At 37.2% G+C, this 18413-nt stretch overlaps 1 pseudogene; it reads right to left on the bottom strand.

The window, feature by feature from the left end:
• Positions 1 to 2152: 2152 nt before the first annotated feature.
• Positions 2153 to 3180, bottom strand: LOC138155686 (high mobility group protein B3-like; annotated as a pseudogene).
• Between the last annotated feature and the right edge of the window lie 15233 nt (positions 3181 to 18413).

Genomic DNA, 18413 nt, shown 5'->3' with positions numbered 1-18413 from the left:
AAAAAAAAATTTTCCTGGGCTGCCAGGTAGCACAGCGAGTAAGAGCACCGGCTCCAGTGTTGAGAAGACCTGGAGATCGAATCCCGGGCTCAGACACTTAGCACCCACCCAGAAACACCTGGCCATGTAACCTTGAGCAAGTTACTTAACCCCAATTGCTTAGGGGCGGCCACGTGGCTCAGCGAGTAAGAGTACCGGCTCCAGTGTTGGGACGACCTGGAGATCAAATCCCGGGCTCAGACACTCAGCACCACACCCAGAAATAACTGGCCGTGTAACCTTGAGCAAGTTACTTAACCCCGATTGCTTGAAAAAAAAAAAATTTCCTTATATCAAGCTTAAATTCACCACTTTGCAAGTAGAGAGCTATTGCTCCCACTTTTGCCCTATAAGGGAGAAGTAGAACACATCTAATCCCTTTTTTAAATCAAGGAACAAACCTTAAAATACTTGGAAGATAGCTATTTTGGCAAAACCACCTCAAGTTCCATCAACCAATCCTCATATAACATGGTTTCAAGACCCTTTTCTGCTCTGGATATGGCACTCACAGCTGAACACAGTACTCCCAATGTGATCTAATAATGGCAGAGTACTGGGGAATTATCCACCTCCTTCCTCCTGGACACTCATTCTTTTAATTCAGCCTGAGATTATTATTAGCTCTTCTGACTGCCATGTGTCTCAGAATTTCACATCTATCCCAGAGAATAATAAAACAGAAATCCCAATAACTGTGTGCTCATGTTATTCATCAATCAAAGCTCAAAAAGAACTGAACTAGCTTTTGAGGATCACTCTGTTTAAAGTCAGTCACCCAGCAGCATTCTGAAAGCAAAGCAGCACAACCACCATTTTATAATCTCTAGTTTTTATTTTCTGGTACAAAAGTACTCTCACTGCAAGGTCATTGTGATGTGTTAATCAACTTTTTGGTATTGATTAAATACAAGAATAGTCAAAGATGAAAATCAACAGGTGGGATGAGGTTGATATTGTGTATTCCTGAGAATTCTCCTGGGTCTCTGCTCCAACTTTTCTTTAGCCAAGTGTAAAAGTATTTGAGCCAGAGGCAGATTTCTGCTTGAGCTAAGTATAAGCCTGTCTTGGGGATAAGAACTGAAAAAGGCAATCCCTACCTACACTCTGCGGGTATTCATTACTAGTGTGGAAGGGAAAACCAAGCCCTTTTGGGAGGTTTACAGATGCAATTATAAATGCCACATTCTTCTTAAATAAAATTGAGTCGTATGGATTTCTTGTTTTTGAGGTGAAGAGGATGAGTGGTAATAATAATGTGTAATTTTAAGCAGAGATTGCCTAATAATAATGCATTTTTAAGCAGAGATCATTGAATGAGGAATTCTTTGGAAAACAGAAGTCACAGGAAAGTATGGCAAGATCATTTTTTTTCTCCACACTTGAAACCAGGAAAAAAGTATGCATGTCAAAGTGAGACCAAGCTAGCACTATATAAGGCTACCAGCATCAAGCACAAGAAAGGAGAAAGTAGCCAAATGTCTGTCATTCTGATTGTTTTTTTTTTATAATTGGTGTTTTGGCATGTGGGGCAGTTACAGTGAGCCATACATGTGAAACAAATCCTTTCTGAATGACAGTGCCTCTGTCTAGTACAGGAGTGGGGAACCTGTGGTCTCAAGGCCACATGTGGACTTGTAGGTCCTCAAGACTGAATCCAAATTTCACAGAACAAATCCCCTTAATAAAAGGATTTGTTCTGTAAAACTTGAACTCAGTCAAAAGACCGCACCCAAGGACCTAGAAAGTCACATGTGGCCTCCAGGCTGCAGGTTCCCCACCCTTGGTAATATATCAAATTCTAGGTCACAAATCAGAATATTTCACCTCTGATCTTATGGCCTTAAATAATCACATCAAGCATAGATACACAGAATCTAAGAATTGGAAGGGATCTTGAGAGTCATTTCTATGAACTTTTGACTAGATGATTTCTACAATCTGTCTCAGCTCTATTCATCACATAAGCAAGACTTCTGTGAAAATCTGCTTGGTAGATAAGAGTATTGGCCTGAAAATCAGGAAGACCTGAGTTTGAAACTTGACCGATTCTTAACGATGATTCCTAAGCAAATTCTATCCTCTGGCAGCCTCAGTTTCCTCATCTCTATAAAAAGGGGAATTGTTATATGGCATGACATAATATTTGTAAAGCATTTTGTAAACCTTAAAGCACAACTTATGTGTTAGCCATTCTTATTCTTTTTTTTTTGTAAATGCTTTTGTTTTACACCAACAACAAAAGTGCACAGAGTGAGAACACAAGAACCCCTTTTCATTTTTAAAAAGGTTTGGAATTATGTACAACTTTGATACAGTTTCTGGGTGCTCCGAGATACCCATAGCCACTTCATGTAAACCAGTTACAATGTCTATCTAGAAGCACTTTTGAGAAGCTGTGTGATCAGAAGCCAATTAAACCTAATGAGGGCACCACAAAGGAGAGGTGTTTCATTTAAAGGTGTTTCCCCTACTCTATGGTATTCACATGGAGACAGAATGTGGTACAGTTTCATTCGTCATCTTCTTCATCATCATCCTCCTCCTCGTCTTCCTCGTCCTCCTCGTCTTCCTCCTCTACCTTTTTCTGGGCAGCTTTAGCCACCCCCTTTGCCCCATCGAACTTCCCTTTCGACTTAGAATCTGCGACATCCTTCTCCTATTTCTCCTTCAGTTTTGGCTGCCTTGTTATTATAAGGTTGCTTCTCATTGTCACTCAGATTGTTCCACATTTCACCAAGCTTCTTTGCCACACATCCCCAATGGATATGCCAGGGTTTGTAGACTTGATCTTGGGACGAAATTCTAAACAGAACAGGAAGAAGCCAGACGGTGGCCGTTTAGGTGCATTAGGATCCTTCTTTTTGCCACCCTTCGCTGGTCCATAGTCTTTCATTTCTCTATCATCTCATACCTTATCAGCTTTGACCATCTCATAAAACTTGGACTTTTCTTTTCCCAACATAGTCTTCCACCTCTCCGAACACTTTTCAGAAAACTCTGCAATGTTAACAGGAACCTCTGGATTCTTCTTCTTATGTTCTTCCCAGCAAGTTTGCACAAAAAAAAGGCCTAAGCAGACAACTTGCCCTTTGGTTTCTTGGGGTCACCTTTAGCCATGGTGAACTCTGTATTGTTTGCTAGTCTGGGCAGCACAGGGCACGACGCTTGGCTAAGCACTCTCCCAACCTCGCGCCCATTCTTATTCTTTCTGAAAAAAAAAATCTCCAATTTTATGCCAACAAAACTATACTTAGAAAATTATTTCTTTCAGATGTAACAAATCTAACTGAAAACTGAACTAATTTTTATTCATCACCATGTGGCTGATGCTGTGGTTGCTGCTTTGGGGAATATATACATGTATACACACACACACACATTCTGTCTCAAAAGTCTTAGTGTGATATAAACTTTAAAAGTTTAAAACTGCACTAAGATTTTTTGGGACACCATACAGACTAGACCTATATATGGTGTTCCTAAAATTGTAAGCTTACAACTTTGCTAAAGTTTTTGGAACACCCTGTATTTGAGGCAAGGTATTCATAGCATCAGAGATTAAGAACTGACAAGATCCTTAGTGATGATCTAATTGTACTTTTTCCATTTACTCATTTTGTAGGGGGAAAAAAGACCCTCAGAAAGAATCTCACAGATAGTCAACAGAAGATTCAGGATTATCATTTGGTCTCTCATTTCTGACTCAAAATTCTAATGATGGTTCTATACAACCTCATATGAATAATGAAAGAACAATATACTAAATCAATATATCATGCAAGGAGTAAGTATGCTGTAAGGTCAAAAAAAGAGGACATCTATACCTAAACCTGACCAGTAATTTCATTTCTATTGGTAGGCTTTTTTGATTATTAGAATATGAACTTAGGTCTGTGCATAGTTGCTAATTGAAATCCCCAAAGAAAACTTTTCTTCTGACTTTTTAGAGTCTTTATTACTTTGTTTTTCAAATCTTGATTCATTGTCCTATAGAATTTTTTTCATCCATCTGACACAATAATCCTTGAGGAGTTATTCTAATAGAATTCTAGCATAAGAACAATAATGAGGTGTGTGTGTGTGTGTGTGTGTGTCTGTGTGTGTTTTTCCTTGTAGTTCAGTTTGAAAAATTCAATTCACTTTAACAAAGTTCACTTCAAATCCCCCTAGGTCCCCATTTGCTCTTTTCAAGCTAGCAAAATAATAATTGTGTAGATAGCAAAGGGCATAATCACCATGATATTCTAGAAGGGTCACAATAAAAGGACAAGATCAGAATTTAAATGATGGAAGAAGCCTCTCACACCATCTAGCCCATTTCCCACCCGTACAAGCATCACCTCTAAAACCTAACTTGTAAGTGGCCATTCACTCTTTGATTAAAAATCTCTAAAAGAGAAATCCTTCTGAGACAGTCCATTGAAATTTTGAATAGTTTAAATTATTAGGAAGTTTGGTTTTTTTTTTGTTTTTATTTTTGTTTCCTTTCGTCAAATTTCAATTTACTTCTTTGCAATTTCCACCTAGTATTCCTACTACTGTCCCCTAGGGTCAAACAGAGCAAAAATAATTCCTCTGCCATGTGACAGTACTTCCAATACTGGAAGATATATCTCATGTGCCCTCCAACTCAGTAGTGCATGCTGAAAAAAGAAGTTCTGGTTTTCTTTTTCAAAAGGAAGGCAAATTTGCCAATAGGAATTTGTTTCACAGACAATACCCAGGAGGCACTGCAGTTTTTGGACTCCAGCCTCTAACAGGTTCACTCTTGATCTGATTAGACAGGAAGGACAGGACAGCTTCAGAGGGGTTAATAGTCTTACTTTATTCTAGTCTAGTCTTCTCAACAGGGAGTTGCTGAAATGGGAACACTAAATCCTACAGTATTCCCTAACCATCCTTCTCACAGGGGCCGGCAATAATATAGTAGGAGCTACAACTCCGATGGAATCCCCTAAGCCTCAATGGGGCCAGTTGATGTAAACACAGATTCTCCCCAAGTCTTGATGGGGGCTGATCAAGGCACACACACAGTATTAACACTGTTATATTCCCCTATAGGTTCCCCATGGATTCCTCTATGGATTCCCCTATGGATTCCCCACTCATTGACCAGTGTCTACTTGCCTTATAGGGCAACAATCAAATAAGGCATCTTGCCAAAAATATCCTCACATGTTAACTTTAGCAATACCATCATTCTTCATAAGCATAGTAAATATCACATTATGTCACCTCATATCTCACTGTGCAGCCTCAGTAGAATTATTTATCACTATGTTTCTAGGAATTACTATCTAGGATCCTTGGGTCAATTCTGGGAGTTATTATCTAACACCTGGAAACTAAACATTGCCATGGGCATGGATCCTGAGGAACTAAAGTCTAAAAAGGATAACAAAATCCTCCTTACATACAGAATTGATCTTCACATCAATTACCATTTGAACAATGTGCATGAATTCTCACTTGCAAGCTAACTTTCTGATATTGGGCAATATTAATATGAGTCTCTGACTGAGTATTATATGGAGAAGTTCTCAGCACACATTTCTATTCCAGGGGAAAAGATGGTGTTGTTTCAATCACAGACAAGTGATGAAATGCTATTTAAAAGGTACCAAGTACCTGCCTGTTAAAAGAGACCGAGTAAGCTGTTATAGATGGGCTTGTGTAGAATCAGTCTCAAAAACTTTTGCTTCTAGAGGAAGGTGGGGTTTATATGATCCCCCCTTAATTCTAGTGTCTGGTTTCTATTGATTATTTTCACTTTATCCTGTAGATGGTTTTGAGAATTGTTTACATGTTGTTTCTCCCACTAGACTGAGAACTGCTTGAGAGGAATGATTGACTTTTGCCTTTCTTTGTATGCCCAATGCCTAGCATAGTCCATGACACAAAATAGGCACTTATAAATATTTGTTGACTAAAATATAGATAGCTTTTTAAAATTTTGTAGATCGATTCAACAGAAATAGTCCTGGATTTGGACTTAGAAGAGCAAAGTTTCAAATCCCAGCTCTATTTTTTCCTACCCATGTGATCTTGGGTAGATCGTTTGAATTCCTTCAACTATTCTTTATTCATGCCTTAAAAAGAGAGTGAACTTTGGTAACACAAAATTTTAAAAACAAATGTAAAAAATGTGTTTTTACATACAATTGGAAAATAAGATATACATACAATGGGGTAGAGACATCTATCTTTCCCTACAAGAAAATAAGGGAGAAAGGGATAAGAAGGGGGATGTAATAAAGGAGAGGCAGACTAGGGGAAGAGGCAATCAGAATGTATACCATCTTGGGGTGGGGGAGGGGAAAGATGGGAAGAAAATTCAGAACTCAAAATCTTATGGAAATGACTGTTGAAAACTAGAAATAAATTAATTTTTAAAAGATTTCAAATTCAGATAAAAATATTTATAGTCACTTTGAAAGATGTGAAGTTATCAAATAAATGATCTACCTAAATAAAGAAATGAAGGTGAACTGCTGAGATGCTGAAATTATTTTCTCTGAATCTATGAACTTATGAAACCTTCTGAATCTTAAACTATGAAACTGCTTAAAGACTTTTACAATTATCATTGAGGAAAAAATGTATTTTGTAATATTGTCCTGTTAAGCATATACCAATGATATCCTATATATGAACATTGCATTCCTGCAACTATTCTCCTCCATAGAAACTTCTGAAAGATACAGAAGGATACCATATGCATGTGAAAAATGTAATACTAATGGTGAAAAATACAATAAAGGAGGAGAGGGATATTTAAAACTAAGAAGGAAGGAGAGAAATCATTGACCGAAGGGACTATGGAAATGAAATTCATTTTCAGTCATCTTTTTTTCATTTAAAAAATTATTAACTTAACAAACAAGAAATGAATTGAGCATTTCCATATACAAAGTAGAACAGGAAAAGATGATGATATATGAAACTGTGATTCTCAATTACAAACAACTTGCTTCCCCTTTTAAGCATATAATATACTCAACGGGTAGCTTTCAAATCAGCAATAAAATTGATTGCAAAAAAAAGGTAAAATAAAACCCATCCATCACATCAGAAGAGGAAGGTAAATAGCAAAAAGGATTTCCTGTGCAGCAGTTTGGCAAGCTGAATCCTGCACACACAGAGGGAAATGTCTTAAAGGGTTGTGGAGGAAACTGCTAAGAAGTAGCAATGTTGAGTAAAAGGGGGTTGGGAGTTGAGAGTCAGAGGAAGCAGATGCACTTCACTGGAGTTCTGCAGGAAGTTTAATAAAGTCTAGAGACTACAAACTGGCAAGCCCTGAGCAGCTGGCCTAATCTCATATTTAATCTTGCATTCTAACAGTCACAGGAACAAGCAAGTTAGAGGAAATGCTGAAAAGTAAAAATAAACAAGGCAGAACGTTTTTGTGTGGGGGGAGCTTAGCAGAGAGGCTGATTGACTTTTCTGCCATGGGTTTCTTGGGATGTGAAGGGAATCCACTGCATCTGAAATAGGCCACTGTTTAAAATTTAAGGTACATCTCAGTTGGCAGTAAATTTGAAAGCTAAACCAGGTAATCCTTTAGATATTGTGAGCTCATCCATTGATCAACAAGCATTTATTAAATGCCTACTATGTGCCGATCACTGTTAGGTGTTAGAGATAAAGAATCAAATTGTCAAAAGGAGAAAGGTATGAAGGACTGAGGGAGAAATTATGGGAGCCATTTACCAAGAGAATAATTTGAAGAAAAATGAAATGTAGAAAAATTAATGTATAGGAAAGTACTTTAAGGCTCAAAAGCTGTCTTTAAAGAAATTCTCATCTTTACTTAGTGGGCTCTCCAGTTTCCTTGAAAGCTCATTCAGATACTGCTTCTTATATGAGCTCTTTCCTGATCTTCCATCCCCACTTGTTAGTGATTCCTCTCAAATTACATTGTTTTTATTAAGGATCTATTTATATGTGTACATATTGTCTCCCTCAACAGGAGATTAGCTCCATGAGGGCAAGAACTGTTTCATTTGTAACTCATATTCCCAGCACCTGCTACAGAGTCTGACACAATTATTCCTTAATATGCTTTTCAATTAATTTTTTTCTAAAATTTATGTGGCACACTTTAATGTAAACTATGTAATGTAATATATTAAGGAAAATTATTTCAAGAGAGATTTTCAAAGTTTAGAAGTCTTAAGTTGTGCATTTCCTTTGTAGGTCAATAATATGACAGCTTTAATCTTTTCTTCATCTGAATTTGAAATCTTTTTTTCCATAATCACAGACTATAAGGTTCAAATCTTTTTTCCATAATCACAGGCTATAAGGTTCAACATTAGGAAAAGACAACTGAGTCCTAGAAATGTATGTTCATCTTGATTCATAAAATTATAGATTTATAGTGGAATTGAACATCATCCAGTTCCAGATTAGTAAACTGAGGAAAAAACAGATATATTGACTTGACCAAGGTCATAAAACTAGTAATAAGTTGAGAAAGAATTTAGATCTAGGTGCTCTGACTCCAAAAAGGACACTTCATTGCCCCAGTCTACAATTCTAATATTATAGGATTTAATATTTTTAATGTGGAAAGAATCTTTTTTTTAATAATCTAACCGAATATATTAAATTTATATAGTATGAAATTATTCTAGCTTCACTGAAATATATAATACTTTAGGTATGGCCATAAATCAGAATTTCCTCCATAAACGGATCTCAGGCATCAGGTTACGACAGTAACTTCAACATAACACTAATTATTTCCTGCCCAATCTTACCTGAAATTACAGAAGGAAAAGACTTTCTTTCTCAAGTATGTTAATATGCATGTACTGAAAAGAGATGTCTGTAGCACTAGGCTGCACCATGTGGTGAACATTCAGATTCTCCAATCATCATAATACCTGCTCTATTTTGGACCTGGGCTGGACATCCATACTTCCTTCAGTGGCCAAGTAACTAATGAATGTTTAAGGTAGCAAGTCCAAGTTGGTGGCTGTGTATACTGGGTGCTATGCTGAGAATATCAGAGAAAGTATTTGGAATAGAAGAAAGGTAGCAACCAGAGGCAAAAACAGACTTGGGGATTGGGGCTGGTGGTGAGTGAAGAGATATGACTAGTACTAATCACAGGCTATAAGATTCAACATTAGGAAAAGACAACAAAGATTCTGAGTTCTACAAATGTTCCTCAGTTTCCTTTGCTCAACTTTCTTTGAGTGCCTGTTTTCCTTACTGCTAGAATGACTCTTCTTGGAATGAACTGTACAACCCCTGCCACTCTTGTCCCATTACTCTCCCATAAAAAAAAAAAAACCCAATTACCCTGCCTTCTCTAAGAGGTCATATAGTTCCCTCTGACTCTTCTCCAAGTACAGGCGGTGGTGTGGTGTGGAGTGTTAGATTTGGAGTTAGGAAGATAAAATCCTCAATTACTTGTTAAATCAAGATGCATGATGATGATGATGATGATGATGATACCTATACCTCCCAGGGTTGTTGAGTTTCAAATTAAATAAATGCATGTAAAGTGTTTTATAAACCTTAATATATATATGCATATGTACATATATATGTGTGTGTGTGTGTGTGTATATATATATATATATATATACTAATTATTGCTGAATTGCTGAAAAATATCCCCTGACATACACACTACAATCACCCTAAGGACTTAATCTTAAAAGAACACCTTACAGTTAGCAAATGATTGGGTTTGGCACTGGAAAGGGCCTAAAAGATTACACATCCCAATCTCCTCTTTTTTACAGAGGAGGAACATGAGAGTCACTGACGTTAAATGCCCCATATCACATAGGCAGTAAATAATAGTCAAAGGATCCAAAACTAGACTAATGAAGGACTCAGTTTTGTCCTCTTTTCACTATAACTTGCTGCTACTTAGACCACCTACATATTCTCTTTCCTTTAAAAGCAAATAAACAAATCTTCCTTCAAATCTTTAGGCTACTGCCTAAATTGCTTTTATGGGGATAATAACTTTTGTTTCACAATTAGAGCTACAACACAAGAGGTAAAGTAAAACATTAACTAAAATTCCTTCCTACTAAAGGGAAATCAGTCAAGCCATCAACAAGAGTAAATGGTAAATACCAATCAGATACCTTAGGGTTTTGATAGAGGGGTGGGGTGTCAGAAGGAGTCAGAAGGCATTAGGTTGATAAGAGGAGGAGACAATAGGAGAACTCAGAGTAAAGAAGACAAACCACTTCTTTACCAACTAAAATTGTTATTTTTCTCTATATAATATTCACTATAAACCACAAGGCCCATGTAGAGCAACCATATTTTTATCATATGAATACTAATTTGCAATTCAACAATGTATGCTTTATGAATTTTGCTTTGTTTTACTTATTTTAGCAGGTTGTACATATTATAAGGAAGTTGTAATCCCAGAAAATTCACTAATCAAGGTATATAGAATAAAACACCTGGCTTTTGCTATAATTTTCCTGGAATGTAAAGTCCTGTAGAATGAATGTATGTATCAGTTGAACATAATCTCCTTAAGGCCAAGAACTATTTTTTCCAGAGTGTTCTACACTAGTAAGCACTTAAGAAAGGTTAGAATGAATATAATCTTATATAAGTGAATTATTTACCTAATTTTTAACAATATAAATTCATAGACTTTGAAAATCTGAATGATTATTATGGGTTAACTTTCTTGAGTACTCAATAAAGTTCAAATCAAAGAAAACCTATCTGGATTTTCTGTTAACAAAATCTAGGTAAACAAAATACAGAAGCAGACAGAATCTCAACTGACTGCAAATGCAGATTTACCAAACCAGTTATGATCGATGAAGAAAGAATGAAACCAACAATTAATATGATGCTGTAATCCTTTTTTTTTCTAATTTTTCTTTTCACTATATCACCCCTGATTAACTATCAGGATTGAAAAGTGCATTGGGGAAAAAATGCTATTAAGTTGCTTAAAGGACAAATTATTATGACTACATACTGTGAAAGCCATCCTTTCTTTGATGTGCAAATGTTCACTAGTGTAAATGTAAAATTAAGGTAAATACTAGAAAATCCCTGATTTCTACAAACATCAAATTGCAATAGGAGAAACTTACTTATCTTACTGTTGACGGCATGGTAGTTACTAGAGTGTATGTTCTGGGTCTCATGGAAAAGATCTTATTCTTATGGACATGTTGAACGTGTAGTCAAGACACAGATATAAAAAAGCATTAATATGTCAACCCTCACATTTCCATGTGTCTGAGCAGGAACAGAATGAAATCCCACTAAAGCTAGTACTGACATTCCCAGATGTAAGGCCATTAACACTTCCTAAAACAGCTTTTTAAGGAAGACTATGGATCTTTCTCCAAATGAATACCCAAAAAAATAAGTTCTTGAAAGAAGACTCTTTACATTATATTCTTCCAGAATTCAAACTCTGGATACTGAATGAATAACCTAACTCTTCTTCCTCCTTGAGTGATCAAACTTTTTTTTTTGGAGGGAGAAATGCAAGGCAATTGGGGTTAAGTGACTTGCCCAAGTTCACACAACAAGCAAGTGTCAAGTGGTGTCAGAGGCCAGATTTGAACTCAGGTCCTTCTGACTCCAGGACTGGTGCTCTATGCACTGTACCACCTAGCTGATTCCCTCCCCCACCCCCATTACACTTTCTTATACCTTAGCTGCTTGGTCAGTTAAACTACAAACTACTTTAAAGCCAAGCACAAACAGCTTTTCAGAGGACTGCTGCTGTGAACAACTTCAAGGTTCTGATTACATAGTATAGTGAACTCTATTTAGCAGTAAATTAAAGGAAAACATTCACATAAATCAAAGTACAGCATTCATAATGTTATGACATAACAACGTATCATGAAAATGGCCACATAGTTTTCACCAAAGTGGCCACATCATTTTAAACAAAGTACATTCATTTAGTAACTCAATCATTTAGTAAGTCCTTAATTCAATCATCTGTAAGGAGGCTCATCTCCCTAATGGACACAAAGTACAAAGGTCAAAGTTCTCTACCCCTAGGTCATATTGTCTTAATCTCTTCAGTCAAAAAGTTTTCTCTCTTCTAAATTGGAGATTAGTTTGCAATCATTCTTAATTCAATTATCCTGAAAAGGTACAGGATACTGAGTACAGAGTTCTGTACCCCTAGGCCACATTAAATCATGATTTTCTCAGTTTGCATTATACTCTACCCAAGGAAAAGTCTTTTCATCTTGACTTGAGGCAAGCTCTCAGCTTCCATGGTTCCTCTTTCATGGTCCCAGCTCCTACCCAAATGTACCAAACTGTCATCTGAGTTCAAAGGCAGACAACTCTTAGTTCCTTGTCCATCTCCTCATGCAGTTCCTGTTCTATACTGAAGCTTAGTGTCTAGTCCACACTAAGTCCTTCACATTTTCTGTTCTTGGGAAGACAAAATTTAACAAAGCCACAATAACAACCACGCATATTGCCAGCATCCTCACAGCAATTCACTTTCTGCCTGTGAAATCAACATACAACCAACAGCAAGGTGTGAGAAATCAACACAAACCATCAGTATAGTCCCAGGACTTCTGAAAACATCAGCAAGACCCTCCTTCAGGATTTCTGTAAACACACAACAAGAAAATCATCTTTCAGGGCTTCTGTACCAGCAGTAAGGTCCCAGGGCTTTTGTGACAGCACCAACATCCTCTATCAGCAGACAGATCTGACAAAGTCATATCAAAACACAAAACAGACAGACAAACTACCAGCACCACAACCATGCCTCCTCCCAGTTATACTCTTTTCTCATTTCTCAGTTCTTCTCAATTCTCTTCTCAGTTCTCAGTTCTGCCACCACAAGTTCTATTCTCAATTCTGCTCTCAATTTGTAGCAGTTCTTAGAAGTTCTCAGGATTCTAGCAGTTCTTTCTCTCTCTCAGCAATTCTGGCTCTCTAGCTTGGGCTTTTCCTTATATATGGCATTAGCTCCTCCCTGTTCTGCCCCTTCCTATTACATCAGCAACTTCCTCCCAATGTGGGATTCCAATTTCTGGAACTTAATACTTGATACAATCATGAACTTGAAACACAGTGCTAAGTACCAGTTTGATTGCCAATACAAGGAGCATGGAAGATCTTCAAACCCCCATTACCATTACAACTACTTAGAGCTCTGGCCCATGAGTTAAGGAGTCTTGAGTTCAAATTTAGTCTTAGACACATCCTAGCTTTGTGACTTGGGCATATCATTTAACCTTTGTTTACCTCAGTTTCTTCAAAATATAAACAACCCTTACCTCCTATAGTTGTTGTAAGGATGAAATGAGATTATATGTATAAAGTATGTAGCATAGTACCCAGAACGTAGTAGACCTATAAAAATGCCAGCTATTATTATAATTTCCTTCTTACTGCCTTTGTTAGCTAGCCCCTAAGTCCCTTAGGTGAGGGACTTAACTTCCCTGGGTATCTGTCCCCTCAGTTGGAAAACAAGAAACTTAGAATAGATGAACTCTAATGTGCCTTCCAGCTCTAAAGCTAATAAAATGAGGCCTCAGATAAAATCTCTCTAAAGTAGTCCATGGGCTAAGCTTCATTACTGTGGTAGAGTACATAGGTAATGGATGAGCTGAGTTTGAATCCTGCTCAAGACCTTTACTAGCTCTTCAGCCCTGGATAAGTCACTTAATCTCTCTCAGTTTCACTTTCCTCATCTGTAAAATGCAGATAACAAGAGAACATATCTCACAGTATTATGATGATCAAATGAGAGGCAGCTTGACATTTTGGGGATAGAGACTCACCTTCAGAATCAGGAAGAGACTGGATTGGATTTAAGCCATACCTCTGAAACATACTGATGGTGAGTCCATGGACTCACTTAGAGCACACTTAAATTCGCAGTGCTCTAGTAAATGCTGAGTAGAAATTTCAGAGAAAGAAAAGGTTTTGGCCTTTAGATTGGTAGAGGAAGCTATGTCACCTGAAAGTTCCATATACTAATGAAATCATGGGTCCAGTTCTTTTCCCTATGAGCAAGGCACTATGAGAAGCATGAACTATAAAAAGACAAAACAGAATGAAACAACAAAGATGGGTCCCACCCTCAAAGAGCTTAAGTTCTGAAGGGGAAGAGTACAAGGAACAGAAAGAGAAAGACATACAACATGAATGTAAGTAAGTAGAATATAATTCAAGAACCAGAAAAATATTAACAACAGGAATGGGTTCTCTAGGAGGTAGGCCTTGAGCTGAGCCTTGAAGCAAACTACAGAAGGAATGACATGACCATTTAGAAAGTTCCAAGCACTGTGCTGTGTTTTTACAAGTATTATTTCATTTGATTCTCACAATAACCCTGGGAGTAGGGACTCATAGTATCCCCATGTTATAATTAAAGAAACTGAAGCAGACTGAGGTTAAATGATTTGATCAAGGTCACACAGCTAGTGTCTGAAGCTGGATTTGAACACGGATCTTCCTGACTCCAGCCCCAGCAATCTATCCCCTGCACCATCTAGCTTCTTCTAAAAATTTATCTGGTCCTCACATGGGTAAGTGCTGCCTTCAGTTGGCCTAGATGCTATTCAGCATACTTCTAGTATACCTTGCATTTCAGTGTTACTAGCATGGGCTCCTAGATAAATGGGCAGGGCAGTGGTATAAAACTCAAATAGAAACTGAGGCCACTAAATCCTAAAAGATATCAAGTTAGTAAACACAAGCATTAACATTATCTATGTTTTATTGTATTTCAATTTGTTTCAAAAATATTTCCCAATTATATTTTAATCTGGTTCCAGCTATATGAAGGATTGTGTTAGCATGTTTCACCTCTGGAAAAGGGTAACCATACTTGACTAAACCAGATTTATATGGCACTGAAACAGTACAAATGCACCTGAGTTGTATTGATAGCTTGAAGCCATAAGTAAGTGCTTGGAAGTATGCCAGAACCTCCTAGAATCTTTCACTGGAAATCAGAAGGATAGTCAATAGGTCTTAATTCTTTTCTTTGTGTTTGTGCCAGGAAGAGGAAGCAACACCAGCATATAAAGTAATTCTTTCATTTCATCTTTTTCCTAGTCTATTTAATATGACTTTTTCCCCAGTCTCTCTTTTATGATGAAAACAAGCAGTCACATTTTTTTAATAAACAAACATTATTCAGAAACAATTCATTTATGACTTATGCAGATCTCTAATGTCTCTTTCAATTCTAAAATTCTATAGTTCAATAATCCTACTCATCCAAAACAGACTTTATGAAAGTATGACAAAATATTCTATGTAAAACAAAAAATTTGTAGCAAGGGTTGTATTTTCTCTTCTCCCCATCTGTCTCCTTCACTCCCTTTCTCATCCTCCCACCACCAGTTAGCCGAGAGAAAAGATAAGAGAAAACAAAAGAAGAAATATAACTTGAGTGAAGTTTTTTTTTTTTGGGTGTTCCTATCCCAACACCTATTTGAAGTCCAAGCTATCACTGGCAACAAATCCCCCCTCTGTTACCAATCGTTTTGTTTTGGTGTGCCTCAAGAAATCACTTACAAGGAATGTAGAAGAATGCAATAACACCCCAAATCTCAGAGTTGTTATTAGTCTTCATCGATAGGAAGGAACTTTGGCACATTTAGCCCCATCCATTTTACTACTTTCAGCAGTATCTTGTGTTTATTAATAAAATCAAGACTGTCAGATGTGAACTCACTCAAATTTAATCTTACCTGCCTCAAAAATTTTCTTTATCTTTTAGTATCTTCTCCAACTGTATCCTGCTTTCTCAGAGAAACGCCTACTCTTTTTTCCCCTTTGCTATAGTCACGATCCTAGGCCCTCATACATATTCTAGGACCTTGCTACATCAATTAACCCTTACTTTAAAACTTGAATTATAACCATACAATCCTTTCCTGGTGTTCTATTAAAATATTGAAGTCTAATGTTTAAAAAAAAACAAATAACCTTTACCTGTTGGAATCAATAAGCATTTATTGAGTGTTTACTAAATGCCAAGCTCTGTGCTAGATGCTAGAGGTACAATATTGTTGTGGTTTAAACCCAGGGACACCAAAAACTGTTGAGGTGGGGTCTCTGCCCACCCTAAAACTGTTGTGGTTTCATGATATGTTGTGGTGGAACCATCTCAAAGAATTCAGTCCTACCACCTCTAATCCAAGTATAGGCATTTATTGAGATTGACTCCTCTCATGAAGTGGGCTAAATTCCAAGAGGAACCAGCAACTTTAGAGAAAGCAAGATGGGTTTCAATAGGGTAAAGATGCAATTACATAACAGAAATTTACATAAAATAGAGGAATATCATCAATATTAAAAAGGTAGGAGGATTTTGTTAAGGGATTAGGTAATGGAGGAGGGGGTGGCATTTATGGTTCAGTGGTTAAACATTCTGATCATTCTGCCCTCCAACTGGCTAGCTAATGTGGTCCTGTCTAGTTAAGGCAGATAGTTAGGTATTATGGTCCTATCTTGGGCTAGATGTATGATGTGATTGTGATTGAATACAAGAACACACCTGTTTCTGTGGGAATGGGTCTGTGGACAGTGCCCATGTAGGGGCAGTAGCTAAGTTACCATCATAAGAATACACCTGCTGTTTCTGTGGGAACTAAGAGTTCAGGGACACACCTGTTGTTCTTGTGAGCAGTGAGGCATATATGAAGAATTTAGGACATTGGGGGGGGAGGAGGTAGGTGCAGTGGGCCTGCTGTTCAGTAGGGCCAGGCCTATAATGAAGTTAGAATATTGGGGCTGGGGGCAGCTTTATTAGGATTCCATCAATAATTCTACTTATAGAAGCCACCATTGTCACTTTCTTCTTTATAAGGCATTGCTAGAGAATTCTACATATATGATTTCCAATTATTTACCACTTCCTCACTACTTAACCCCTTGTAATCTTCATAACTAGTCTCCCATTCTAGTGTTCCATTAAAGTTCATCAGTGAAAAACTAATGCTTAAGTTCCATAGTGTTCTATTTCCTCATTATCCTTAACCTCTCTATGATCTTTGGCACTGATGACCACCTCTCCTGCTTGAAACTCTCTCCCCCTTCTTTCTGTGGGACTGAGAATCAATAAAGGTCAATAACAGGACACTTCTTTCTTTCATGTGAGTCAAGGCACTGAATCCAAGGTTCAGCTTGCTTATTAAAAGGTTTCCTTTTCTATGACCTGCCATTATTGACCAGTTCTTTACTGAAAGTTGGAAGTGAGATTGTACTCTTCTGAATTCCCTAATAGAGCTATTTTGAAGTATACTACAATGAAAACTCATTAGAATCAGAAGAATTCATCTCCATTTGGCATTAAAAGTTAACTTTCCAGTACAATCAGACCTCCCAGAGTTCTTCCTTCACTTATACATTTACATTGGCATATCCTGCTCTTCAAGACCAGCTGGAATGGAACAAGATATCATTATTTCCATAATTACTACATGTTATTGTTAGTACAATAGTACTAAGTAGTTAGTACAATAGTACTACAAAAGTACAAAGTCAATAATATATTTTGAATCCATCCACTTCTACTTATTTCCACCACTAGCAGTGCCTCTTTCCTGAATTATTAAAATAGCTTACTAACATATCTATCTTCTTTCAAACAATATTACTTACTACAGACAGAATATTTTTTCTAAAGTACAGTTTCATTCATGTCCCTCTACTCCTGAAAAATGTTCACTGACTCCTGATTACCATTTATATTCTTCTAAAATCTGATCCCATCTTTACTTTCTAAGTTTATTTCCCATTCCTCCCATTCCAAACCCTATTAAACTAGACTGCTCATTGTTTTTGATGTTGCTGTTGTTTGTTTTTTGTTTTTGTTTTTAACAAATGTCACTACCTCTCTCCACCTTGCCATCCCTTTTCTCTCATTGATAAGTTGTTTCTATTTCCAGAATAGACCCAACCTTGCCATTCCCCTAGCAACTGTACTTGTGATTCTTTGGATTTTGCCATCGTAATTCAAATGCTTTCCCACTTTGAGTTCTCTCTCTGCCATGCCAGCCTCTCTTCTCCCACTGGTTGAGTTCTTTCTATGAATCTCCATTTTGGGGACAGGCCCAGGCCAGTTAGCCACCATTCTCTTAGCAGCTGTGTTTCAGGTACTCCAGATTTTGTCACCATGCTTTTGTGAAATTACGTTACCCAATGGTTAGAGCCCTGGACATGAAGTCAGGAAGAACTGGATTAAAATTATCCATCAGACACTTACTAGCTTGTTACCTTGAGCAAATTAATTAGCCTCTGACTGACTCAGTTTCTTCAATTATAAAATAAGAATAATAATAGTATTTTGCTTCTAGGTTTGTTGGGATGATCAAATGAGACAATATTTGCAAAACTCTCAGCACTGTGCCTGA

The sequence above is a fragment of the Petaurus breviceps genome, unplaced genomic scaffold (assembly GCF_028583685.1).
Source record: "Petaurus breviceps papuanus isolate PSGF00001 unplaced genomic scaffold, PetGlider_PUasm1.0 98, whole genome shotgun sequence".
Lineage (NCBI taxonomy): Eukaryota > Metazoa > Chordata > Mammalia > Diprotodontia > Petauridae > Petaurus > Petaurus breviceps.
Note: the sequence above shows the minus strand (reverse complement) of the source record. Positions and strands in the feature narration are given on the sequence as shown.